We start from the raw sequence: 27,195 nt of genomic DNA, 5'->3' as shown, positions 1-27,195 counted from the left end.
TCTGACCCTGTCTCTTGGCTCTCACCACCTTGCCTAGTGACAAATACTCAGATGAAGTTAACCCTTACTTCCACTGTGAATGTTGCAAAAAGAGGACATCCGAGAATGAGATTCTGTGTTTGTATTTATATTTGGATGAATAATACTAAAATGACAAGAAGAACCTGGTTCAAGGATCTTTTTTTCCTTAATACCTGAACACATTGGTGAATGCTAGGATTTTTTAGAATAGTATGAAAACACAGCATTTGTAAACCCTAACATCTGAAAATTATGGTTATCCCTCACCTCCCTTTACCTACCATCTCTCATTTCTCTCTTGCTATTTTATAATAAAAAATGATACCGCCAGGCTGGCATGGCAGAGTGGTTAAGCGTTGACCTATAAACGAGGAGGTCATGGTTTGATTCCCGGTCAGGCGGGGCACATGCCTGGGCTGCGGCGCAGTCCCCAGTGTGGCGCATGCAGGAGGCAGCCAATCAATGATTCTCTCTCATCATTGATGTGTCTATCTCTCTCTCCCTCTCCCTTCCTCTCTGAAATCAATAAAAATATATTAAACAAACAAAATCACAAAAATCATTTTCATGAAATCCTTCTCTGTAGTCTAATTAGTTTCAGGTTGGGGGCGGAGGGGATAGTAAATATTTTTTTTCTTGTCTTCGAGAATACATTCAAGGCATTTTTTAAAAAAATATTTTTTTATATATTTTATTGATTTTTTACAGAGAGGAAGGGAAAGGGATAGAGAGTTGGAAACATCAATGAGAGAGAAACATCAATCAGTTGCCTCCTGCACACCCCCTACTGGGGATGTGCCCACAACCAAGGTACATGCCCTTGACTTGAATTGAACCTGGACCCTTCAGTCCGCAGACCAATGCTCTATCCACTGAGCCAAACCGGTTAGGGCTCAAGTCATTTTTTAAAGCGCAAAAAAAGGAGTGGCCTTTTAGACCAGTTTATTATGTTGTCAAAGGTGGCATGATGGCAACTATGGAAAGTTTATGTCTGTTAAAGTTGAGCAAATTTATTTAAATACTTCCAATTTAGAAAAAAATCAAATTTAGTGTTTTTATTGAAATATTATAGGGCTTTAAAGACACCTGAAATTCACCAGCCATTGTCTACTATTATTGGATGCTTTTCAAAGAATTATTTTTTTTCCAAAATATAAATTTACTGCTTTTATAGAAAATAATTTTAGGTTATATATTTTAATTGTAAAAATGTTTATATTGCATAATTCAAGGGTCATTATAATTCTGTTAAAAGGACATCATTATTGGATTATTTTGTGGTATCCAGAAAGTAAGAAAGTGGTCAATAAAAACAAAACAAAAACATGCTCAAAAGAAAAAGTGGGGTCATATCCAACGGTCATAGTAGCCACCTGAAATAAATCTCAAGGACCAAATTTACACCATTTTTATCAACAAAATAAATAATAATAATATCAGATCATAACCAAAAGAGTTTAATTAATATCCATGATTATATACATATGTGAATAAATAAATAAGTGGGGAGAAATAACACTTCTTAAATTAAAAAATCAATTTGTAAAATGTAGAAGATGTGAGATAATTTAAAATCAGCATTTCATCACCATAAGCCAGGATCTTTGATGGAAGTTAAATTAGTGAGCAAAACTTTAGTGTGTAGAATTAATAGCAGAAATAAGATATCTTAAAAAATATTTTATGTAATAGGCAGAATAATGTCCTATCAAAATTGTCCAAGTCCTAATCCACAATACCTGTGAATCTGTTATTTTACATGGTAAAAGAGAATTAAGAATGCAGATGAAATAAAAGTTGCTAATCAGCTGACCTTAAAATAGGGAAATTATCTTGGACTATCTAGGTAGGCTCCAATGTAGTCACAAAGGTCCTTAAAAATTGAAGAAGAGGTTAGAGTGATGCAACGTGAAAAGACTTGATCCACCATTGTCAACTTTGAAGATAAAAGAAGGGACCATGAGCCATGGAATGAGAGTGACTTATAGAACCTAAGAAGGCAAGCAAACAGTGTCTCCGGCAGCCTACAAAAAAGGAATTCAGCCCTACTGACACCTTGATTTTATTAGAATCTTGTGTCTGATAATACAGACTGTACGATAATAAATGTATTAAATATAAATAAATGTATTGTTTTATTTTTCCATATCAGGCAGAATGTTGATTTTAAATCTACTGAAATGGAGTTTTTCAAGTTGACAGATTTTTATCACAGTCTTGTGCATGCAAAACTGTTATGAAATAACTGGTTAAGTTATAACTATAACTTCACATTCCCAGTGCAACTCTTCTGAATCACTTCTTACATCAGTTCAGCAATACCTGCATTCTCTACACAATGACACCCTTGCTGTCATCAAGAGCATTTCTGGAAAGAGTGCTCTACCACTGTCTTCTGCTTAATGTCAGCAGGAAGCTTTGGACAAACATGTTTGATACCTTAATTGCAGTCCTGCTGAACACAAGAATCGATCGCAGCAGTCTCATTGCTTTGAGTCGTGTTTCATCTATTCCAAGGTTTTGGCAATTTCTCCCGCCTTCACTGCATAGCTTAAATTGTGACAGGCAGTTCTTTTGCATGTGTCTCAGTGACACATGTACAGTTTTATCTGCTTGTGGGTATCTTCCCTTCTCAGGGCCTGTAAAGCTTTTTGTTGTTGCTTTACAAGAAAATGTAGAATTATGGTCATTCCTCCAGTGACGGATATTTGCTTCACTAATATCAGATGTATTTCCTCCCCACTGCTCTGTTCATGCTTTTCTGCGTGCACAACAACTTAGTTTCAGTGCTGAATCATAGTGTATTCCTTAGAAGACATTTTTTAATGCCAATTAAATCTGACACATTTGATAGCAATGACACAGTGATGACGCAAATACAAGCTGTGAGCTCACAGGCACAGGCTAGGATAATTACATCAACTATTTGCCTGGTTGACAGTATTGGTGAGATGCATCCCAATTTCAGAAAAGTTAAAATGTGAGAACTAATAGAACACAGTTTACAAGCCTGTAATGTTTAATAGATTCACATAAGTGCAAAAAAAAAAAAAAAGTCCAAGGATTAAGTATATAAGTAAAAGCTAGTAAAGCGAAAGATTATCTGCAAGATAAAATTTGCAATGCTTTGATTTGGTGTAAATTCCTTTTATTTTCATATGTAAATCTTTTTTTTAATTGGACATGAAATCCAAGTACAAATGCTCTCCAATGTTTTAGCAATTGCAAAGCCAAGTGATTAAAGAGAGAGGTCCCACTTTTCCCATCATCCACTGACAAAGGTTGACCGCAGGTGTCACGGCATTGTTTGTAAATGACTATGGTAATCTGTGATGACACAGTATAAAACCAGTGTGGGATCCTGGATTGAATCCTAGAGCAGAAAAAGATCATTATTTTTTTAAATGGTGACATCTTTAAAACTTCTATACTTTTGTTAATTTAGTATTGCACAATAGTTAGTGGCTTCGTTTTGATAACGATTTTGTGACTGTAAGATGTTGGCATAAGGGGAAGCTGGGTGGAGGGGATATGGAGAATCTCTATACTATTTCCAACTCTTCTCTAAGTCAAACATTATGTCAAAACATATACACACAGACACACACATATTCACACACACATGCATATATATCGTGGCTCAAAATAGCATATAAAAATTGCACTAAAATGAACATTTTTTCTTAAACTCCCAGAAAAAGTGGACTTTTAAATTACACATTAGTGAAAATGTTTAAACAACCCTCAATAGAAAACAGTTTTTGCTTCTTGTTCATAGAGGTTTCTAGCCTATATAGGGTCTCTCTCTCTCTCTCTCTTTCTCTCTCTAATGTTTGCCATATGCCTAGATATTTTATTGACATAATATTGACTAGTTCTGAAGGGTTCCCATTAGAAAGTCTTCTTAGGGTTTTACAGTAATGTATATTATTTTGTACATTTAGGTGAGTTTTCCTACATTTATGTCCTACCAATATTAAATGAGGGTTTATTTATCTGGTTTTATTTTATCGTCTAGATGGATTTGTGCATTATTATTTGTAATCAGTTTTGCCAGTTGTACCAAAAACTGATATTCCCAAATCTGAAGTTTGCAATGTGAATGTCAAGGTTGGTGCAACCTCTCCCAATAAGGCAGCGATTCTCAACCTTTTTCATTTTATGGCACACATAAACTAATAACTAAAATTCTGTGACACACCAAAAATATTATATTTTTGTTGATCTGACAAAAAAATATATAATTTTGATTCATTCACACCGAACTGCTATTGTTGTGTTGGCTGCTGTCATTTTCTTTTTTTTTTAACAATCTAAGGGAAAAGAGGTCAGTGTCCCTGACTAAAGGGTCAGGTATTACATGTTTTAGAAATTCTTGTAGCACATCAGTGTGCCATGGCACAAAGATTGAAAATCGCTGCAATTAGGCATTAATATTGAACCATATTTTTCAAGGACAAGGTTTTTGCAAAATGAAAATACACAAAGGATTAAAAGATTTATCAGAAAAGCTAAATTTAAATTGCCTGGAAACTCTAAATGAGAATTTCTGTTTGAAGGCCTAGCTTGGGAAACTGCTGTAATTCCCATCCCAGTCAGGCTATTTCTTTGCTGGATGCTCCAAACTGTCTTTATCCGTATAGCCGATCTCTTTCTCCACATTCCGGGTTGACTTATCCTGGAATTTACCAACATAAGATGCCTTTTCTCATCTGTTTCTTTTAAAGTTACAAAAACTAAAATTATTAGGCTAATAGTTGCTGTTTGCTTTGAATTATTGTTAACTGGGTGATGGGAGGACAGGGGGAGGATTTTAGCTTACATATTAGTCTATGAAATCATGAAATGAATGAAATGAAGTTATAAAAACAGAAACACAGTTACCCAAGTCACAGAGATATGTATTACTCCTGTGTAAGAGTCAGTAGCTCTACACTGCACGGTAACAAGTAAAAGTGATTAATTTCAAATACAGTTCATGGCTCTATTGAAGGGGATAAATTGTATTTAATATATAAGTACAGAAAAATACATGTGTAAGTCATTTGAAAGAAAAAAGTAAAGAACACAAGGATCTTATATATCTAAATACTGAAATAAAAATTGCCAAATCATAAAAAATATACTTCCCATACTTAAAAGAGATAACTAGCTATTTAATTATGAGTAGTAAAAAGAAGACAAGGTAATCACCAAGTTTTAATTATAGTTAAAAATCTATCAGCTATCAATCTATCTACCTATCTACTTATCTATGACATGTACATAGATATGTATTTGAAGAGTAACATCTGAGTGGGGAGAACATAAGTTTTGGTATGGTTACTCTGGACCCCAATACTTCAAGAGCCAGGGTGGGGATACAATGCTTTAATTAAAACCAATCCCACAAAATAAAACTGTACTCTATGTGATCAATACAGTCAGTTATTATGCATAACTCTAATGAGAGAGCCACTCGTGAGGAAAAGTGGCTGCACCTTTTTCCTAAAAATATCAGATTCTCTTAATTTTTAGATAAGGCAAGATTTTCTTTGAGTTTTGCAAGACATTTCTTGAATGCATTTCTGCAATGCAAGTATTTTTGGCTGCTGTATATCTTTCCCAGATTTTCCATCATTTTCTGAATGTGGAATTATGCATATTTTTACCTCATTGGACCCACACTTTAGTGAAGTTTGCACTCTCAAGTGTGCATCAGAGCAGCATATTTTCGCAAAATGTGGAAATCAGCTTTCTTGAGCATCAAGTTGTTTTCACTCACAGCTTAACAACCTGGCTTTGCATTTTCTGACCTATAAAGCGCAGCTGCTGTTGCCTTCATAACAACCTTTAACAAGTTTTGTAAAACTTTGTAAGGTAAGCATGAATTGTTCTTTTCTTTCATCGCAACAACTGAAACATATTAAAGATTTATGGAAAAATACTTGTCCTCCAAGATTTTCTTGTACTGAGGAGTGAATGGCTTTATGTCCCTGCCACCAATGCGGTGATGGAGGACCACATTCCCTCCCGACAAAATTACTTTAAAACCTCCTGGAGTTTCTGCTTTGGATTTACTCTTCTCAAATCCATTCCTTATGAATTTGGAAGAACATGGCCCATCAAGCATTATTTGCATCATTCAGTATGCATCTTCTAGAAAACCTACAGTGTTCCCACCTGACGTATCTAAAACCTTCAGCCTTTTCTAGGACTCTTTTCCCTTTTTTGGAGAAAGGAGTTTCCAGGAAAGCTCATCCTTGTCAGAAAAGCCCTCCCCAAGCTTGAATCTGCATTCTCCCACAGTTAGGATAAAGGTCAAGATTTTCTTCAAACTGGGCCATATCTTAGAAAACTCATTCATGGTTCCATGAATACATCTCTGATACACTCCACACCTTCTCCTTTCTCTACTTCAGAGGTTGCTCTTCTGAGAGAGATAAATGGAAACTGGTAAGAGGCTTAGTTTTAAAAAATGGCAGAAGTTTTTAGTCATGAATAAATCCTTCAGGCAGAGGAATAGGGGTTAGAAATAGATTTACTGTTAAGCTCTTATGTGTTTCATGCTTGTGTGTAAACTTCATATTCGATGGAGAAGAGTTTGTCACCCCCAAAACAGGCCTCTTCGGGATATTATCTTAAGCTGATTAGTTATAAGAAATAAAAGAGTCCAAAAGAATCTTTGACCTTCTTTCTACCTGTGCAATAGAATTAGATAGAGGACCCGCTCCAGGAAGGGAGTGTTCCTCATAGGCAACTAGAGTGTAATAGGAACCAGGGTGATAGGGAGCAGTGAGCAAAGCCCTTTTGATCAAAGTCCTCTCTGTGTCCCATTGATAAAATGGCCCAGCAAACATTTGTTAATGAAACATTTTCTTTTCCATCTCCATGTGAATTGTCTTCCTCCCCTTTGCAGTCCCAAACCACAACCCTCCCCCAGTCCCCTCAAAGCGGCATATATGCTTCACCTCAGGATTCCTAGGGCCCTGCATTCTTATGGAACCCCCACATGTGCATATGCAATTAAGCTCCTTTATTTTCTCCTGTTACTTTGTCTCATGTCAATTTGATTATTAGACCAGCCAGAAAAATTAAAAGGAAAAGAGGGAGAAATTTCCCCTCCACCACACATATATGTCACAGCCCATTTCTAGCAGTCCAGACATGTGGAGCAGCAGGTGGAATTTTCTTTTTATATAAGGTATATATAATACTATTTATAATATACTATATATTGCTGTATACTATATATTATATAAAAGGTGTGTAAAAAGTAAGATCACAGTTATATGTGAAACAGTTTATTCTTATATGATTATTTATTAATTATAGTATTTCTATATGAACCATTGTAAACCTATTTTTGCTCCACCCTATATAATACTATATAAACTAATTGTATAAATATATATAATCTATATATGTAAAAGCCTACGTGACCAAACGACCAAACAACCAGTCAACTGGTCACTATGATGGGCACTGACCACTAGGAGGCAGACGCTCAACACAGGAGCTGCACCCTGCCCCCCGCCCCAGTGGTCAGTGCGCTCCCACAGCAGAAGCGCCGCTCAACTGAGTGACAGGCGCCAGATTCAGAGCGGCAGCGAGCCTACCGAGCAATGGCGGCAGGCACAGCAGGGCCAGGATGAGCAGGAGTGGCAGGCAGGAATGGCAGGCAGCGTTGGACTGCCAGTTTCGGCCAGATCCCCGCAGGCCACACCGAGGGACCACACTGGTGCACGAATCCGTGCACCGGGCCTCTAGTTCTATATATAATTACCTATATGTATCTATAAAGAGGGGACCCCAAGTGGAGTTCATAGGTAGAGTGGAAAGGAGAAAGTCAGGGAAATGCACACATTCACCTGCTACAGTGCACCATACTTTCAGGGTCAAACAAACATATTTTCTCATTATATCTCCAGTTTCCAGGGAAACCACAGAATGACTCCTCTAGCCATAGAAAGTTTCCTCATTTATTGAAGAAAACTCTGGCTTGGGATCTGAGTCCTTGATCCGATATCACTGCCTCTGTGCCTGCTGGCAGAAGAGCAGGACCTGCCCTGGGTTTTGTGTGCTGTCTGTGTGTTCTCTGTGGTCATACACACAGACCCCTCCCACGGCCCTTCTCATTCTCCAATGTGAGGTACAGGGTGCAATGACGGATGATTTGTGTGTATGCCCCACCACATGGAAGACTGCTCAGAGAGGCCACTCATCACTGAATCATTTTTCTATTTTTAGTGCCTAGAAGTTTGCCTTTTCCCAGTTCCTCTAACCTTACCTGTATGATCAATAGCCTCAGATTAATTTCTCTCTATTCCAAAGCAGTTAAATAGGGACATAACCTCACTGGAGAGTGGATACGTATATGGACCACCAACATTGGAATCTTAAAGCAACATTTTTAGTCCCTTTGTGCTTCAAATATATCAACTGGGTTAGAGCAGTGATTTTCAACCCTTTCCATTTCATGGCACACATAAAGTAATTACTAAAAAATCTGATAAAAATATGTTTAATTTTGAGTCACGTTGGATAGCCATTGCTTTGTTAGCTATTGTCATTTTTTTAATTTGACAGTCTAAGGGAAAAGAGGTCAGTGCCCCTAACTAGTCAGGTACTGCATATTTTAAAAATTCCTGTGGCACACAGGTTGAAAATCACTGGTGTAGATGATTAAATGTGATAATGCACTTAACCATAGCCTATTCTAGAACATATGGTAATGTAAACATTAGCTATTATTTGTATTCTATTTCAGAGTTATGATATGCTTCCAACTTTTCAAACCATATTATACATATTATATGTTGCTACTCTAGAAAAATTGCAAGTTTCTTAAAGACAATGGGGGAAAAAAAGACATGACTATGCTTCTATTTCTTTAGTGCCTATTGTATTTCCTTATGCCATGTACTTAAATCCACCCACGGTTTGTACATAGAATGGGTTCACCAAATTTCAAACTGGAGACTGGGCAAACTGGAGACAACAAATGACAGAAAGCTACTGTGTGAAGCAAATCAGCCTTCAAATGTTATCAGCGAATTGGGTCCATTCACATAATTTAAGAATATGATCAGAATTTCTTTTGCAGCTGATCTTTTAAATAAAACAAACAAGCACAGCTGGAAAAACACATGCATATTTTGGTATTTTAGTCCAACAATATCAAGCATATCCACAGTAGGAGTAATTTGATGAAGAAGCCTCATTAATGAGATCCAGCACTGATTTATTCTGAGCAGCTATGCAGTGCTCTAATAAAGGCAACATTTTTCTGAGTATTATACAAGGTCATGTCTTAAGTATGGTGCCTTTCTCAAAAAAATAGCAGTATTTTAGTCAAGAACCTTCTCCTACTGTAGAGGGTTTGTCATGTACACACAGGGCCATATATTTCTCAGCTCATCATCCTGACGCATGATAGAATGAATTGTTACATTTTATTCTACCTTAGGATGTGCTTAGGAATCACTAGTGGATGGGTCAGTTATAACCTATCCATTCATAAATTGCATTCTGTTATTAGCTATTTATGCATTAATTTTATTTCCTACTACATTGCAAACACTTTAGCTCATTTCCAAGAGAGAGGAAGGTAAGATTTTTGCAGTGATACAATGGGAGGATAGCTAAAAGCATAAGAGCACATGTCTCTCTCCAGAAAGGTTAGCAAATATGTCCATCAAGTTTCAGATTCACCCCATAACCCTGAAAAAATGGCATTGCATATGCCCCAAAAGAAGACACTGTGTTCCAACCTTATAGTCCAATGCATTACATTTTTACAAAACATTTCAAGTATTTCTAATCAGACTCTAAACTGCTTCCACTCCTCATACATGCAAGCCGGTATGGCTACTTCACTCTTCTAGTTCCATGATACTGTTTTCAAGAGGCAGGAGCCAAAAATATGCCGGGGCTCTATCCCTGCAGCTGCAACTCCCAAGCTGGAAGGAGGAAATGTCAGCAATGCAAAAAGCAAAGGAAGAACCAGGCCAATTGGTGCTGCTGGTGCCTGGTTCATTAGCATGGGCCACAGTTTATTTTCCAGTGAAGAAAAAAGCTGGCAAAAATGCTTGGCAATGTGCTCCAAGCTCTATCAGGGAAAGGAACTGATCATTTGGAGAAGAAAAAGAAAGTCTCTCTCTGCCTCACTGTGTCTCTAATGTGTGGCGCTACTGTACTGCTTAGGAACAAGCATAGTGTGTCTATTTTTAGGGCAAATGTGCCTACTCTATCTTTGCCAACTAAATCTTTCTACATGACTAATTTGCAAGTTGAATTATCTTGGTAAATAGGCTGACTCACTAGCAAATAATCTGCAGAATTTAACTATGCATTAGGCTTCTGTAGTGAATTAGGTCCCTTTGTCTTGATCAGGATGCTGAAATGAACTGCAGTAGTGCTCTGGTTAATAAAAAAGGAAGAAAAGTTGTTCCAAAGGCAAGAATAGTCTTTCTTTAGCAGAGTTCAGTATGATGGAGATAAATATAGCAGTCTATATTGAGGGGCACGGCAGTGACTTCCCTCAAACAAGGATATGAAGTACAGTTCAGATAGGTATGTGCATAGTCAGTGTGTGCATATAAGTGTGTATTCTACACCTATCGATACAATAGATTAGGCTTACATAACCCTTTATAATAAAATGTGCCCTCAGAACTTCTGCAGGTAACATTTGCGAAATGGATGAGTTGAAATACTAGTTGAACATTCCCCTTTTGTCCCATGTCCTCTTGCTCTGCTGCCGCACCTCCTGAACGTCTGTGATGGTTCAGTAGTGGAAAGACACATACATACTTCATAGAAACAGTAATGTATTTTCTTGTGTGTTGATTTTTTGGGGGGCGGGGGGGAGTAAAAATGCGGTTTAAAAAAAAAACACCAAATAATTTGTAACTATAGGGATAATGTTTGGCATTTTAAAAAAGATCTATCTTGTCCAATAGTGTTATTTTTATGCATGGCAGAGAATAAATGTCATTTACTTGACTACCTAAGCCTGGGCCAGGACAGTGGCACACAAAGAGAATAGGGTAGGATGGAGAAGAGGGTAGGTCTGGAGGATTTTATGAGTGACAGTATTAAGAATCACTGGTGCATGGTGATAATAAAGAGTAGACTGACTTTTAGCCAGTTTTATTTTTTTTGTTTGCAAATTCTTAAAAGACAATGCATCTCCCTATTGCTTGCACTTGGAATGCACTGCTGGGCCAGGCCTTTCAGCAAAAACCTATGGCAGGAGTGTGGGCTGGTCATCACAGACAATGCCACTGCTTCCCAACACCCCTACTAATTCCTTCCCCATCTGTGCACTGGCTCCTAGGGGCTCTCACTCCCAACAAACAGCACCTCAGCTCACTTGGGGGCAGACCTTAGTGAGGACTATAAATACCATGTCCTGATGGGGCAGCTCTGAAGGTGACCTTCTCTATCTCCAGAGCCCTCTGAGGGACGGAGCTCAAGGTACTTTCCATGGGATTCTGATCTCACATCTTTATTTCTTATCCTTCCCTTCCCTGCACCATTTCCTCACTCCTGAGGACACGTTCTAATGAATCACATTCTCAGGAATTTTGTCTTGGGGTCTGCTTCTGGGGAGAGTGAGGGAAACCTTTGACACAAGTGATTGCTAAGCCTAGAACTGGGAGAACTGAAAATCACTGGCATTTTTGTACCCCCACTCTTCTAGAGAAGAATAAAAAAAAAAGATTATTCTAGTTTGTATCTTGGTAGCTCCAAATTCATAAAAGTTGAGCTAATATAAACCCCATCTAATCTAATTCAACATAATTCTACCCTTTCTGTAAGTTTTCAGAGATTTCCTGGGAAAATAAATGTCATAAAAACAAAAAGACTTTCCTTGTACTGTAAGGTTGCCCTTTGACTCCATATTTATGCATTGATGAGGTAAATATGTGATTGCTTTTTCTGGATGCAGGATATTATCTTATCTAATAAAAGAGAAACATGCAAATTGACCGTACCTCTGCTACACTCGCAAGCCATGCCCACAAGCCACGCCCATCGGCCCATCAGGAGCGAGTATGCAAATAAACCCAACAAAGATGGCGGCAGCCATGGAGCTGGAGCAAACAGGAAGCTTGGGTTGCCCCTGGCGATGGAGGAAGCCAAGCTTCCTGCCTGCCCTGGCCGGCTGTGGGCTCCGCTCAAGGCTACAAAGTTTCAATTATAGAAGATAAATAAATCCCAGATACCTGCTTCCAGCAGCTGTGGCCTCCACTCAAGGAGGGTCTGGGAGCCTGGGTTGCCCGGGGCCATGGCCAGCCTGCAAACAGCCATCAGCCTTTCACCCAGGCTAGCCACACCATCATGGGGTGAGGGTCCCCACTGGGGGGCATGGCCAGCCTACAAAAAGCCATCAGCCCCTCACCAAGGCTGGTCAGGCACCCCAGTGAGAACCCCCACCCTGAAAGTGGTGTGGCCAGCCTGAACACGGCCATCAGCCCCTCACCCAGGCTGGCCAGGCACCCCAGTAGGACCCCCACCCTGAAGGGGGTGTGGTCAGCTTGAAAACAGCCCTCAGCCCCTCACCTAGGCTGGCCATGCTCCCCCCCCCCCCCCCCAGTGAGGTCCCTCACCCTGTGGGGGAGTGGATGGTCTGCAAACCAGCACAGGCCCCTCCCCCAGGCCACCCTACACCCCAAGGGAACCCCCACCCTGATCTGGGACACCCTTTAGGGCAAACCATCCAGCCCCCATCTGTGCACCAGGCCTCTATCTATACTAATAAAAGGGTAATATACTAATTAGACTGGGAGACCTTCCAGGAGACCTTCTGGACATTCTTCTGGACAAAGCCAGGGTGGTGGGCCGAGGTAGAGGCGGTTAGAGGCCAAGAGCAGAGGCAATTGTGGGTGATCAGGCTGGTGGGGGGCAGGCCGTTGGGGGTAAGCAGACCAACAGGGGGGCTAGTTGCGGGCAAGCAGCCCATCAGTGGGGGTCAGTTGGAGGTGATCAGGACAGCGGGAGGGGGGGCTGGTTTGGAATGAGCAGGCCAGTAGGGGGGCGAGCAAGCCAGTGGGGAAGGAAGGTGGAGGCAAGCAGGCAAGCAGGGGGGGGGGGGGCAGTTGGGGACAAGCAGGCCAGCAGGCAGAGTGGTTAGGGCAGGGGTCCTCAAACTATGGCCGGCGGGCCACATGCGGCTTGCTGAAAACATTTATCTGGCCCGCTGGGTGTTTTTGCCGCCGCTGCCTGTCCTGCTTAGCAGCTGACTTCGTCCTGGGCCCGCAGTGTGCATGTGTGGAATGTCTTAGGGACAGTGAACTGGCCCCCTGTTTAAAAAGTTTGAGGACCTCTGGGTTAGGGGCAATCAGGCAGGCAGGCAGGCAGGCATGTGAGCGGTTAGGAGCCAGCAGTCCCAGATTGCGAGAGGGATGTCCAACTGCCGGTTTAGGCCCAATCCCTGTAAACCGGCAGTAGGACATCCTTCGAGGGGTCCCAGATTGGAGAGGGTGCAGGCCAGGCTGAGGAACACCCCCTCCCCCGTGCATGAATTTCGTGCACCGGGCCACTAGTCCTATATAATAAAACGCTAATATGCAAATCGACCCAACAGCAGAATGACCACAGGGGGAATGCCTCTCAGGCAGAAGCCGGGCTCATGGCTGGTGAGTGCAGCGGCAGTGGCAGGAGCCTCTCCAAACTCCACTGCAGGTGAGCAGTAAGGAGTGAGGGGTCCAGGACTGTGAGAATCCCTGACTGTGAGAGGCATCCCAGACTGCGAGAGGGTGCAGGCCGGGCTGAGGGACCCCCGCCCCCCTTCCTGCCCCAGTGCACATATTTCGTGCACCAGGCCTCTAGTTATAAAGAAAATTTTCATTTCTCCTGTTTCATTCAGGCCCTTTTCCCTTCCAAAGGCAGAATTAAATTCAAAGTCCCAGCTAATGACTGGATATAAGGCAAGCCCTGATTCCACTTGGGGACTGGACATTCACATCCTAAAACATCCCCTACCTTCAGCATTGCAGCATAATAGGACAAACAGATCTGTGCACAGGGACCAACAAGCCAGGAAGAAAGTGTATGCCTCAGAGAAAGCCATAAATAAAGGTTTAAGGGAGCTGAAAGGGAGTGGTGAACTCTGAGCTGGGTAATCAGGCAAAGCAGCATGGGAGGTGCTGTTGATAAGATCCTTTAATGGGAGGGATTTGCTCAGGTGTAGCCAAAAAGCAGAACTTTCAAGTTGACAACACCATGACCCTGTGATGGCCCCAGACTAGGGTCAGTCAGAAAGGCAAATCGCAGAGCAGACAGAATAGGCACACATGTGGGTAGCATTAGCTGATCATGTTTAAGCAACACTGGATTCGGGCAGGAAGCATACTAACCTTTGGGGAATGCATTGAAGCATCGATGGCTGAATTTCACTGTGATTGAAACGCCACTCACCTTAGGTTGTCAAAAATGCAAATTTGCAAAGAAGTATAATTTTAGCATTGCTGTCTTTTTTACCTTAGAGTAAAATATTTCTGAAATATTTTGATTCACAGCTGTTTTCATAAAGAAAAGGTAGAATGAAGTCACTGCTTCCTTAGGCTAAGGGAGGCAATAAACAGAGAAAGAAAAATCTAAAACAATTTTTGCCCACTTAAAACTTTGAAAGTATTATCCAAGCAGTTGCAATAGTCACAAACTGTAATTGAATAGCAAAACAAAACATATGAATAAGACAAATATTAAAAACTTATATTAATAATTCTCAGACTGAAAAACCCTTGGGTATAACAAATAATTTTATCAGTTATGAATTATGGCAATTTTAAACAATGAACTTGATGAGAAATTATAATTAGAAACAATGCTATAATAGTTTAATAGCTAATCTAGACATGAGAAAAATAAAGTTGCATAAATCTCACAACATCATTTGATAATGTAAATTTTTTAAAAATTCAAATAAGTGACTGAAGAAAGGCACTTTTTGAGGCCATATTGAAGGACCTGTTAGAAAAATTAAGGAGTAATCTAATTTTAACTACCAAAGTAAGTATATAAATATTTTGCCAACAAACATATATCAGCCTGGCCAGTGTGGCTCAGTGGTTGAATGGTGACCTATGAACTAGGCGGTCATGGTTCAAATCCTGGTCAGGGCACATGCTCAGGTTTCAGGTTTGATCCCCACAGAGGGGCATGCAGGAAGCAGCCAATCAATGATTCTATCATATCATTGATGTTTCTATCTCCCTCTCCCTTCCTCTCTCTGAAATTATTAAAATATATATTTTAAAAAACATAAACATATATCAAACATCTGTAAGCACTAGGTTGGCAGTGTTGAGACAGACAGACTCTCTTTTATCATGGAAATTACAGTTTTGTGAAAATCAGGTTAATGATGGGTACAACACAGAACAATTAGCACAGCAGCAAAAGAAATCATTGGTGGATAAACTATATAAATGGACATAAGTTATTATGCCAATAGGTAGCATAATGTTAACAGAATATAATTGAGTACCTGAAGTTTAAATGAAGCTTGTTAATTAGAAACAATGTTATTGGTGTGAAGCTGAGAATGATCAGAAAACCACTGCCACAATATATCCTGGGATAAAATAACTGTCAGATGCACCATTCTGTGCAACAGAACAAATATTTTCCTATTTGATTTCAGAAAATAGATAAACCAGTCAAATATATTGCTTCAAGGTTCTATTTAGAAAAACAAAAACAAAAACAAAAACCTTCAGTATAGTGCAGAAAAGATAAACAGGACTATGGTATAGAAGTAGCTGAGAATCAATCACACACTATTTATTATATGATATATCATAGGTTGGCATCAATTTGCAACAATCACACTGATAATAAAAGTAATGGGTAACATAATTTGAGGTCTTATTATAAGAAAGCTGTCTGTTAAGGGATTCATAAGCACTAACAGTAGTAGCAAGCAGGATTAAGAGGAGAATGAGTCAACAGTTAGCCAAGCTGGTCAAGAAAAGCCTCTCCGATGATCTGAGGCGATACCAGAATGAGAGAAGAGAGAGGCAACTCTGGAGGCTCAGAGTTTGTGGCAGCAAGAACAGGAAGAGGTGAGCCCAGAATAAGAGGCACACTTGACCTGGCAGAGACCCCATAAAGGCCAGCGCACAGGGGTGGTGTGAGCAAGAAGTTAAGGTGGGAACTGAGAATCTAATATATTTATCCTCACAATGATTCCACATAGTAGGTATTATTATATTATATCCTTCATTTTCCACTTGGGCAAATAAAAACTTAAAGGCATTAAGTGATTGAGACAGTGAATGGCATGTGGAACATGGGCCCTAACTCCACACTTACCATCTCCCTGCAGATACCACATCTATATATATAAAGAGGTAATATGCAAATTGCCCAGTACACCATAACGTCATGACCACTCAGGAGGAGGCTGCGCATGCAGGTGGGTGGGAGGGGATTGCGTGGGGCGTGAGGCAAGCTACGGATGCTGCGGCAGCTTGAGCAAGCCCGGAGAGCAGACCGGGGGGCCTGCCAGCCACCGTGTGCCAGCAGTCCTACCCCTGTGCGTGAGCTGCAGAGGAAACACCTTTTATGACCACTCACTGGCTAAGCCCCTGGTACACCACTCACAGTGTTCTTGGTAACTTGGGTAATAAGAATCCAAGAAGGTGATCTAGGGTTTTTCCACCTCACTCCTGGTGGGAAAAACAAAGGTCTGCTGCTGGAGGGGCTAAGAAATGTCATATCCTGCCTAGCCGGTTTGGCTCAGAGGATCGAGCCTTGGCCTGTGGACCACAGGATCCAGGTTCATTTCTGATCAAGGTCATGTACCTAGGTTGCAGGCTCCTCCCTGGCTGGGGCCCAGGTCAGGACTCATGCAGGAGGCAACCAATCAAAGTGTCCCTCTCACATTGGTGTTTCTCTATGTCTTTCTGTCTCTCTTCCATGCTCTCTAAAAATCAATGGAAAAATATCCTCAGGTGAGGACTAAAAAAAAAGAAAGAAAGAAATGTCATATCCTATGAAAGAGACATCTTGAAAATGCATAAGAAAGTTGTCATTTTTTTTTTTTTTGTGGTGACGGCAGTGGAGTCTGTGTTGATGAAAACACCTTGGCGGCTGCAGTTGCCAGCAGTGGCAGTATCAGCAGGGTGATGGGGGTGGCACCTTCCCCTGATCAGCCTGGTTGCCTCCCACAGAGGGAGGCCAGACTGCGGCTTAGGCCCACTACCTTCGGGAAGCGGGTCTAAGCTGTCAGTAGGACATCCCCTGAGGGCTCCCGGATTGTGAGAGGGGGCAGGCTGGGCTGAGGGACAACCTCCAGTGCACGAATTTTGTGCACTGGGCCTTTCTTTAGTATGTGTATAAAGTACTAGGAGATCTCTAGCCTCCAAATAGATTAGGAGGCTCATAAATTTGCACCTCTCTCTCTCTCTCTCTCTCTCTCAATATCCTATCTAATAAAGAGAGAATATGCAAACTGACCGTCACACCACAAAGATGATGGTGCCCATAGCCACAAGATGGCAGCACCCAGTCTCCTCAGCCCTGCCGGAGTCCCCCAGTCCTTTTGACCCCCCGGGGGGGGGTGGTGGTGGAGGGAGGCAGCAGGCGCACAGTGCAGCCAGACCTGCCCTCAGCCCCCAGCCACCCAGGGCTGGCCCAAAGTGCAGGCAAGCCTCAGATGTTGGCTGCCCCGCTGCCCAGGGCCACCCAAGGCTCAGGTAACCAGGGCCGGCTGAGGTTTGTGCTGCCGGTAGTGGCAGCAGCAGAGGTGTGATGGGGGCGTCACCTTCCCCTGATCGCCGGGTTGCCTCCCACCCCTGAGGGCTCCAAGACTGTGAGAGGGGGCAGGCTGGACTGAGGGACCACCCCCTCGAGTGCATGAATTTTCATGCACCGGGCCCCTACTATATATATAATGTATAAAGTGTAACATATACATTATATATATAATAGGGGCCCAGTGGTGCATGAATCCATGCACCTTGAAAGGAACTGTGGGCCGCGAAGCTGTGGTGGGCACAGGGGCAGGTCTTGGCCCATCTTTTGTGCCCACACTAGGCCCCTCCCACCATAGTCCCAGTCCACTCTCTACCAGCAGCCCCACTCCCGCCATCACTGCTCTCATGTGCTGACAGCGCCAGCCCCACTCGCATCTGCTTATGGTGTGGAGCAATTGGGGCCGGCACCAGCAGCAGGTGCCAGTGGGGCTGGCGCCATCAGTGGGTGCAAGCAGTGGCTGCTTCCCCGATCATCCCTCAGGAGCAGGGGGAGGTAGAAAAGCCCTCAGGGGCAATCAGGGCTGGCAGCCACTGCTTGCATCCGTTGAAAGTGCTGAGCAACCAGGGCCGGCTCTGGGCACTGGCAGCGGGTTCGAGCGGGGCTGGTGCTGGCAGCAGGTACAAGTGCCGGGTGGGACTGTGGCATGCAGGAGCAAAGAATTTTCAGTAACCACCAGAGGCTTGCCCCAATGACAGCGACTGGTGCCCCACCTTGGTCTGGCACCCCCGCTCACCTGCTCCACCATCCCGCCATGGCCAATGCCTGCCATGTTCCGCACATGCCCCCTAGCGGTCAGCGCACATCATAGCAACCGGTGATTTGGTTGATCGGTTGTTCCACCGTTCAGTATATTTGCATATTAGGGTTTTATATATAGATAATATTTAATATATTATATATAATATTCATTATTCTGAATTTCACCATTTCATGGTTTTGCAACTATATAGAAATTATCAACTTGCTCAACAATGAAGAATAAATCCAGGATAAAAAACGAGATACCAGGGAACTACCCCCCAGCAAGGGAAGACATCTTTCACCTTCAAACTGATGAAGGATTCCCCCAATGAAGGTCTCTAAGGAAGATACCAGTATTGGAGGTTTGGTATCCACATGGTAGGAAAGAAAGTCCAAGACCTGCTGCTGTGGAAGCTCCTGAGAATATTCTTCAATCCCAGGCCATGCCTGGCAGTCTTACATTTATTTATGCCATAACTTTGTTCTGGGATTACCCTTTGTGCTCAGTTTATATTACATATTAACTAGATTACAACCTCAGTGAGGGCTGGTCTTGTTTTCTCCCCATACCACAAGCTCCAGCACATAGGACACCTGCTAAATGACAGATTATCTTGCTTCTGATGATGATTTCTCTTCCTGTAGGCTCCCTGCTGAAGATAAAAACTTATTAGCTATTGCTCATGTAAGCATGCATGTAAGATTTTCTGGGTTTTCTAAAACATCATCTTGTGGAGCCTTGGTTATTTACCAGACTGGTTAGGGGAAGGGAAGGGCAAATTTGGTGCAACAGGTGTTTAGATACACAGGACACTCAGCCTCCATAATCTTAGCTTGAAACAGCAGTGCAATCGTGCATTGTACAAGGGGTCAATGAAACTAGACTTATTAGCTAAACCTCAGTTTTCTTATATTTAAAGTATGAGTCACACACTGAAATTACTATATATTATAATTTATATTGAATATTGTCATAATGCCTCTTTTGCCTACTAGAAGATGAATACTTCAAAAATAAAAATAGCCTCCATAACAGTGAGGTCCCTATGGGCTAGGCATGGAGAAAGAAAGTTGGAAAGATGGTAAATACTAGATCTGGGGTACAGATGGACGAAATTAAGGGGGAAAGGCAAAGAGCTGGTTACCTCTTCACCCTACTGCTATGCTTTCTCCCTTTAGAGATTAGGTGGAGTTCAGGACTGGGATATTTAGTACCCATCCAATATCAGTATTGATGATAAGAAGGACAGGGAAAGAAAGAGAAGGAATAAAACATATGAAACAGCAGCAAGGTCTTGTAAGAATAGCTGTCTTTGGTTACCTCCATCACTGAACTGTAGCTACCTTTTATGTTTACAGATGTTGTTCAGAGCATAAGCATCAAAGTTTCCTGAAAATATTTTTTCTCTCATATGTCCACCAAAAATTGAAAGAATAGCAAGTGTAACTATTAAAGTTGGAAATTGCACCTAGTATATTCTAATTATATTAAAATTGTAACACCAGAGGTTTTTATTATTAACTAGAGGCCCGGTGCACAAAAATTTGTGCACTCGGGAGGGAGAGGGGTCCCCCAGCCCGGCCTGTGCCCTCTCACAGTCTGGGACCCCTCGGGAGATAATGACCTGCTGGCTTAGGCCTCCTCCTGGGTGGCAGAGGGCACACCTAATCCCTAGGTGCAGCCCTTGGTAGGGCACAGAGCAGGGCCGATTGGGGAGTTGGGGCGCCGCCCCTTGTCATGCACAGAGCAGGGCGGATCGGGAGGTTGCGATGCCACCCCTAGTCATGCTCAGGGTAGGGCCGATGGGGGGTTTGGGGCACCGCCCCCTGTCACACTCAAGGCAGGGTCGATGGGGAGGTTGCGGTGCCACCCCCTGTCACGCACAGAGCAGGGCCCATCAGGGGGTTGAGGAGCTCCCCTCTGTCACTCACAGAGCAGGGCGGATCTGGGGGTTGGGGCTCCGCCACTGTCACACTCAGGGCAGGGCCGATGGGGGGGGTTGGGGCGCAGCACCCTGTCACACATAGAGCCGCAAGGCAATCAGGGGGTTGGGGAGCTCCCCCCTGTCATGAACAGAGCAGGGTGGATAGGGAGGTTGTGGCCCCATCCCCTGGCACACACAGAGCCGCAGGGCCACCAGGGGGTTGGGGAGGTCCCTCATGTCACACACAGAGCAGGTCAGGGTGTTGGGGCGCCGCACCCTGTCACACACAGAGCTGCAGGGTGATCAGGGGGTTTGGTCGCTGCCCCCTGTCATGCTGATCCCGGTCCCGGGAGGCCTCGCTGCTCCGCTGATCCCTGTGCTGGGAGGTATATTACCCTTTTACTATATAGCATAGAGGCCTGGTGCATGGGTGGGGCCCGGCTGGTTTTCCCTGAAGGGTGTCCTGGATCAGGGTGGGGGTCCCGCTTGGGTGCCTGGCCAGCCTGGGTGAGGGGATGATGGCTGTTTGCATCTGGTCACACCCCCTTTAGGGTGGGGGTCCCCACTTGGGTGCCTGGCCAGCCTGGGTGAGGGGCTGAGGGCCGTTTTCAGGCTGGCGGGTGACTGAAGCTCCCAACCTGTCCTTTTTTCCTTTTTTATTTATTCTGGGCCAGCTTTATTTTATTTTTATTTATTTATTTTTTTATATGTCAGTAGTGAAACGATCCACCCTTTTTACTTGCAAAGTGTGAACAGAAAACTACTATATTTCTCTAGGACATTTACAAAGAGTTTTCTTCACCTTAAGAAGGAATATTCTGGGCCAACTTTAGCTCTGAGGCTCGGCTCCAGCTATGAGACTTCTGCTGCTGAAAGCAGGTTTCTGGCCTTTGTTTACCTTCTGTATTTGAAACAATGTTGAGGTCCTGCTGGCTATAGCCCGGGGTTTTATTTAGCTTCTATATTTGTTACAATGTTGCTTAGAGTGCAGCTGAGAGGCCAGCAAGGCTAGCGGGGAAGCTTGGCTTCCTCCCTCACTGAAGCAAGCAAGCCTCCCTGTTCGCGTCAGCTGCCTGGCTGCCGGCCGCCATCTTGGTTGGCAGTTAATTTGCATATCTCCCTGATTAGCCAATGGGAAGGGTAGCGGCTGTACGGCTAATTACCATGTTTCTCTTTTATTAGATAGGATTATCTGAGTTCCTTTTCACCAACTTTATTTATTTTTTAATTATTAGATGGTAAGGAAAGACATCATGGAAAAATATTATTTAAAAAGGAACTTTATCTCTGGGTCTATTTTTGTTCATCAGTTTATGTTGATCATTATATCCCACATATGAGTGAGATCATGTGATATTTATCTTTCTCCGACTGGCTTATTTCACTTAGCATAATGCTCTCCAGTCAGAAACAAATGGCAGGGGAGGTGGAGGGTTAGAGAGCAACCAAAGGACTTGTATGCATGCATATTAGCATAACCAATGGACACAGACACTGGAGTGGCGAGGGCTTGCCTGGGGTGGGAATGGCTGAACGGGGGGGTGGTCAATCGGGAAAAAAGAGACATAAATAAAACTTTATACAATAATACTAATAATAAAGAACTTAATTTCTCAGCTTGCATTCTTAGCCATCCATTCCCAACCTCTGAGATCACAAAACATAAGGAAAAAAATCTAGAGGGAGATTGCACTAAGAAATAGAAAAAATAAGAAAATATTGGGGGAGGGGAAAAGAGCAAAATCACTGCATACCAGCTTTATTGGATGCCACATGATTCCTTTGTAAATGGTCTGGGACAATGATAAGCACAAATAGGAAAAGCAAAGTAATGAGTCAGAAATGGAATTCAATTTCTTGATACCACAATAGTAGAGGGTATGGTGACTGAAAAATAGAAAAGCAAGGAACACAATGGAATGAAATATAATTTATTTCCATAACTCTTGTAAGGACACAGAAAGCAATCTGGGTCAATACTTTGTTCATCTGAAAAGTGAATATCTTTGTAGCATTAGCCTGAAAATTGTTTAGCAATTTTTTTCAAGAAATGCTCACAAGCCTACCCACCTTAGAAGTTGTCTCTATATGCTAACAAAAGGGGAAATAATTACTTATCATAAGTTGTTTTTTAAAACTTTTATTAGTAACATATAAAAACAATTGTCCACAATTTTATACATATTGCCTTGAGAGAGAGAGGGAAAAAAAAGAACTTACACCAGAGTCAGCCTAATGTGGAATTTTTAAGAGAAACAGTTTGCCAATAGACATATTACATGAAGATATATATGAACACTTGGTTAGTTGTAACAAAGCAAAAAGACCTAGGTAAATATGTGTGAGCAGGTTATACAAGAAATCTGAGTGAAATATGGTGCAGTCGGTGGCTATTAGCAAAGATGATAATATGTCTGTGATCCGGAATTTATGCTTGTTCTATGTCTTAAAACACATAAAGAAAGCTGTGGCTGAAGCAGAAATTACCTATCTCTTTCCCCTCCCTTTCAGATGTGGCTCCTTGTGAAAGATATAGAATTAGAAGTGTTTTGGTTGATTTTTTTTCTATATGATAATTCTTTGTAAAACAAAAGATAGGGAGCACGGTTGGGGATTGGAAAAAAGAAAGAGAATATTCTAGCTTCAGGGATACTTCAAAGACTGAAGTGAATGAAGTTAATATAACATTCAAAAATAGTTTGTCCCCACTTGTTAATATGATCACCCGCTCTCTGCTTTTGTATCTCATTTGCCACACTAAAAAGTTAAATTAAAAAGCCTACGCCAGGTATTTGGGTGTACAAACGAAAAAAGTAAAAGAAGATTTGGGTGACAGATTGGAGGGTAGCCATTTTCCAAAGTCAAATTTAAATAGGTGATGTTAATATCCATCATGTTTACTCTCTATTCTAAACAGAAGAGTGACTGGCCAGAATTCTATTCATATACTGCAAATGAATTTCAGGCATCTTTGTAGTGACTTTAGAAATTATAGTGAATGAGGTAGACTCCATGGCATGAAATCAGAAAACAATTTATTATTTTTTCACATTGGTCTCCTAAACCTGACCCACAGACTCATGCTTCCTTACTCCTGTATTAATGGTTAGTGATAAAAGTGTCCAGTCCAGGGAACCCCTAACTTTTAAGAATTTAAACTTTCCCCATACCTTGGCTCAGCTTGCTACTGCACAGTTTGGGAAGTTTTTTTTTGTTGAGGACAAAGGAAAAGCCAGAATGTTATCTTGTACCTACCCCCACTACTTGCCTCTGCTCCCTGGTCAGTTTCTAAATCCATTTGGGGAGTTAAATCAAGGGAAGGATGGGGGCAAAGGAGGTGAGAGGAGAGGCCTTCTTTGATTGCCTTAGATACCATCTGGCTATGGGGCTCCTGCTAAGGTAGTGAGAAACTAGTTCCCCACTGAGTTACATGGAAATCCCCCACAGGGACGGAGATATGGCAATGCGCTGCTCCAGTTGGCCATTTGTGATGTCAATCAGCACTCTACCGGGGCATACAGCAGTCTACTCCACAGTCTCTGTGCCTCCAGCTAGAACTCCTAGAAAGAATCTCTTCAGATTCACCTGGTTGGGCTCCCTCTGCAATGTTACATTATGGTTCAAGTGAAATGAGGTTTTCTCCCACCAACAGGAGCAGTGATTTTATTTCCAATGCAGTAACTAACCTCTCTGGTAGACAGTCAAGCCAACAGCTCCAGTCAAAATCTATTGCCCATAAATTGCTCAGGCAGAAACAGAATGTCAGAGCTTTGGCTCTTCTAAACTCCAGGTGACTAAGACAAGAACTGTGGATGATATCTTTAAAATCTTCTCATTGGACTTGAGTAAAAAGAAAGCATTGCCCCAGTTTTCCTAGAGAAATCTTAACTCTGATTTTTTAAAAATATTTTTTTATTGATTTCAAAGAGGAAGGGAGAGGGAGAGATCATTAGAAACATCAATGATGAGAGAGACTCATTGATTGGCTGCCTTCTGCATGCCCCCTACTGGGGATCAAGCTGCAATCTGGGCATGTGCCCCTGACTGGAATCAAACCTGGGACCTTTCAGTCTGTAGGCCGACACTATCCACTGAGCAAACCTGCTAATACTTAACTCTGATTTTTAAAGTATTCCTGGAACTGGATGAGCAGCTGAGACTCACTAAAGTGGCATTTTGCCATTGACTTGCCTGCCCCGAAACAGTAGTCCAGCACTGTTCCTAAAAACGTGGAGGCGCTTGGCACTCATTTTGTTCTTTGATTGGAAACCCCAGCCCTATCTGTGACAAAATAGTCAATTTCCATTTAAATACTCTATTAGACCCACAAAAGAGTATTTTTTATTTTAAATGCAGGCTGTATATGGTCTCAAGCAGAAACAGATGAGACCTTTGCTATAAAGACACAGTTAGACTTATCCCTATTAGGAAATACTTTATGACAAGCTCTTAACTAATTTTTTGTGCCTAGCAGTCTTTTCATAAAATAGAAACAAATTAGTGGAGACCCATGGTGGGTATGTTATCTTAAAGGAAAAAACTTTTTGTTTAGAAATAAAAGGGAACTTAGAAATCATCTGGTTAATCTTCTTTAGTAATTTAGATTTAGCTGAGAGAATTAAACATACTTGAAAGGTCACCAACATTACTTTGTAATTAATAATCACACAGACAAAAGAAATATGGAAATAAGTATTTTTATGGTTTCAGGATTTCTAAATACACATGACTACACAGAACAGAAGGAGCAAAGCTACCAAGGCCGATACTGACACTGACTCCTTTATTTTTTTGTGAAGCTTGCAGTCAGAATTTCTGCTTTTGTTTTCCTTATGAAGAAAACAACAAAGGAATATCTAAAATGTGAAAAATTACCTAGCCTAAACAGGATTTCATAAATTCAAATTGTCTCATATTATTTTGCAGTCCTCATGACAGACAATCTATATGTTAATTCATATCTTCCTTTGAAGATCTGAGAATAAGTAGCTTTTTTTAGGCTTACTCACACCTTATTTAAATATGAACTTCTTAATATATGGTAGCAAATATTAGATTCCCAATGTGTTCAAACACAGCTTTGTGAATCTATCAGTTTTCTCATTTTACCTTTGCTGAGCAAAGGTCTTTAACACACACACTAACTTTCCCTAACCCAAGGCAGTTTGAGAAAAAGTTTATCTCACAGATCAGACTTAAGGGCCATCATCTATTTACAGCCTAAAGTAAATTGCATAGGGCAGTTGCTGGTCAAAGATTGGGAAGTAACTTCCCAACTGGACTATTTCTACACTGACATATTTACTACCATTAAAGCAACTGAAGAGAATCTACAGAACAAAAGTCAGGGTAAAATAAAAAAGAATAATAACATTAAATTATACTACCTGTTTTTTATATCTCCTGTCCTTTTTTATTATACTTATTTTATCTTTCAGCATTTATTAAGACACTAGAGGCCTGGTGCACAAAATTATTGCACGGGTAGGGTCTCTACTCCTGGCTGGCGATTAGGGCCCATCAGGTTCCCCTATGGGCCAAATAAAAAAAAAAGCACAGGGTTTGAAATCCCATACAATTTCAAGTAGCCAAAAAAAGTAAAAATCTTCAGAATATTAGTTAACTAAATTTTAAAACAGCAATTCTGATAAGAGATGTTTTATTCATACAATTATAGTATATTTGAAATCCCATACAATTTCAAGTAGCCAAAAAAGTAAAGATCTTCAGAATATTAGTTAATTAAATTTTAAAGCAGCAATTCTGATAAGAGTGGTTTTATTCATAGAATTATAGTATTTTTGAAATCCCATACAATTTCAAGTAGCCAAAAAAATAAAGATCTTCAGAATATTAGTTAACTCAATTTTAAAACAGCAATTCTGATGAGTGGTTTTATTCATAGAATTATAGTATATTTGAAATACTGCAGTAGACACTAAATAATTGGCTAATGCCAATTTATGAAAGAAGCCAAACAGCTGACAAAAGTTGGAAGTATTTGTCATGATCTGACTCAGTTGAGAGTTGATGTAGGTCAGGTGCAGTGAGTTCCAGAAACTTGTGATACTGGCTGATGATAAAGGTGAGTCTCTGCTTCTGCAAGTCTTCTAATCCCATGGAAAATTCAAGCCACACAGACAGACATTTACAAAGATGAAGTAACAGATGCTAAATGTCATGCTAAATTTATAGCATACAGTAAACGGAAATATTTGATTTGTCCTATTATAGGCTATGTACTCCCTTTGCTACTAGAATTCTGAAATTGGCCCCAATAGGGGGTTTTGCTTAATAAATGAGGCTGCTTTGTTCCTCAGATTACTGATTCATGTGCTTGATGGAAGCTTCTGTTTCACCCAGGGAAGTCAGAGAGTGTCATAGGCAGCACTCTGTAAATGTTGATGTCTGACAGATCAAATAAAATTCTTGTGACAGACTTTTTTCTACTCCTAATTGCATCAACAGTTATTTATGATGAACGGGAGGTTGGGTGAAAAAAGGCATTATTGATTACCATAAATCATGAAATTTTATATTCTGCTTTTTAGAAAGAGGAATGACCCATCTGTGGAATATTTATAACCCCGGTATTTCTTTGGTACATAAAATACATACGATGTGGAACCAAAATAATCTAAAAGGTAACTCTATAATATTTAAATTCCTTAAGAGATCATTGAAAATTATTATCATTTTCCCATTTTTAATACTTTCTGTATAATCTTCACACTCAGTAAGAATAAGTTTTTACTTA

The 27,195-nt window shown here is 41.3% G+C and overlaps 1 protein-coding gene and 1 pseudogene across 1 annotated transcript in view; both read right to left on the bottom strand.

The window, feature by feature from the left end:
• LOC139013047 (MAM domain-containing glycosylphosphatidylinositol anchor protein 2-like) overlaps nt 1–27,195 on the bottom strand; it is a 512,403-nt gene that overhangs the window by 238,971 nt on the left and 246,237 nt on the right. The gene's annotated exons all lie outside the window — the stretch shown is intronic.
• LOC139001401 (small Cajal body-specific RNA 24) lies at nt 21,144–21,264 on the bottom strand (annotated as a pseudogene).

The sequence above is a fragment of the Myotis yumanensis genome, unplaced genomic scaffold (assembly GCF_028538775.1).
Source record: "Myotis yumanensis isolate MYYU_CA2020_CCGP unplaced genomic scaffold, mMyoYum1.0.hap1 SCAF_1, whole genome shotgun sequence".
Lineage (NCBI taxonomy): Eukaryota > Metazoa > Chordata > Mammalia > Chiroptera > Vespertilionidae > Myotis > Myotis yumanensis.
The sequence above is the reverse complement of the archived record's forward strand: the minus strand, read 5'-3'. Positions and strand labels throughout refer to the sequence as shown.